At 51.2% G+C, this 1,681-nt stretch overlaps 1 protein-coding gene across 1 annotated transcript in view; it reads right to left on the bottom strand.

The window, feature by feature from the left end:
• The window catches only part of Rbm47 (RNA binding motif protein 47), a 159,608-nt gene that overhangs the window by 156,708 nt on the left and 1,219 nt on the right, over positions 1–1,681 (bottom strand). The window lies entirely within an intron of this gene.

Genomic DNA, 1,681 nt, shown 5'->3' with positions numbered 1-1,681 from the left:
AAAAAAAAAAAAAAAAAAAAAAAAAAAAAGACAGAACAATGTGACCCGTGAGATGGACACATAAAAAGTACAAAGCCCAAATTATCTTCTCCTTTCCCTCCCTCCCCCTACTTCCTTTTCAGACTGGGTTGGTTTTTCCTTTTTCCCTCCAAGCCATCACGTTATTAATCTGATATTTATTGCTTAAATCCATAGCAAGACAAACTCCCACCCAGTCCGGTCTCATACTCTCAGCTACTAGGTTTGTGTTCTACACCACCGCCACCCTTTTACCTTTTAGAATCAGCACCTGAGATTCCCAAACGCCTCTCACTCTTAACTGCCAATCTTTTGTACTCAAAGCTTCCACGACCCTTGCATGTTGTGTTGCTAATCCTCTGCTTTCCCGTCTTTGCCTTAAAATACATTTGTGATCTAGATCCCTGCTAAAGAAGTAAGTCAGCACACTAAGCGGCAGGGCAGCTGCTTGATTTTGAGTCAAAGCAGTGATGGCCCCTAAGTAAGTACCTTGGGGACACTATCTTTCTGTCACTTTGATAAGCCTCAGGAGGAAGCTACAGCCCCAAATGCCTTGGGACCGTACCCAGGAGTCGCTGCACTTTGACCTGATTTTTATTTTTATTTTTTGTTTTGTTTTTTGGTTTTTCTCCGGTACCGGGAACCGAACTCACGACCTTGCGCTTGCCAGGCAGGCGCTTTTGCCGCTGAGCTAAATCCCCAGCCCCTGACCTGATTTTTAAAAGGGTCCTTTATTTGAAAAATTCTACTTCCATCATTTTTCACTGGTCTCTTAACTATCTAGCGGCTGCAGACTCGTGAGCTGTCAAAAAACGGAAGCCCTAAACTTGTCTACAGATCGAATGTTTAACTAAAAGCACCACGCAGGCCTCTCTCGTGTCACCTTCAGAGGTGAAATGCTGCAGGAAGACCCCCCTCAGCCTCGGTTAACACTTCAATGACAATCTCCACTCACCACGGGTCCCCCAACTCCCCAGGAGGCTCCAAAGTCACCTGTGCCTGTGGACGGCCCAATCATGTGTTTTCAAGTGTAAAAAAAAAAAAGCCCTGTTTGTTTTATGAAAAAAGACTCATCGCTACAGGAAACACGACGGGTCTGACTGTATGAGTATCTGCTTTTCCCAAAGCTGACGCCTTGAAAGTCTTTTCATAAATGCCTTTACTTCCCACTAAACACATCGGAGTCCGAAGGCGGCGCTGGAAGGAGGGGCATACGGGCTCAAAGTGCGCAGAAAAGGGGAGAGAAAAGTGCTTCAAAGCTCGGTGCCCACAGGGCAGGCGGAGGGACAGGCGCGGAGACGACCCGAGAGCACCTTACCTTTCGCTAAGTCTGCGGAGGTGCCCCGCGGAGCCGACCGCGCGCAGCCCAGCAGCGACTCGCACAGCGGAAGGGAACCTACCACATCTTCGCGGCCGCCCTCTTTTTAATGTAAAACCAAAATAAGGAGTGTCCAGCGACTCCCCACCGCGCCCCTTAAAGCCACAGATCGCTCCGGGCTGCGCTCCGGCCGCTCGGGAAGCCGGGGCGTGACTGCTCGGCCTTTCCTAACCTTGGGGACCCGCGAGGGAAACGGCCCGCGAGGAGGGCAGCCCTGCCACCCGCTGCTCCCTGCCCCGGGGGCGCGGACCGAGTGGGGCGCGGAGCCGTCTCCCCGCCGAGCTC

The sequence above is a fragment of the Chinchilla lanigera genome, unplaced genomic scaffold (assembly GCF_000276665.1).
Source record: "Chinchilla lanigera isolate Chin_1 unplaced genomic scaffold, ChiLan1.0 scaffold00042, whole genome shotgun sequence".
NCBI classification, from domain to species: domain Eukaryota; kingdom Metazoa; phylum Chordata; class Mammalia; order Rodentia; family Chinchillidae; genus Chinchilla; species Chinchilla lanigera.
The sequence above is the reverse complement of the archived record's forward strand: the minus strand, read 5'-3'. Positions and strand labels throughout refer to the sequence as shown.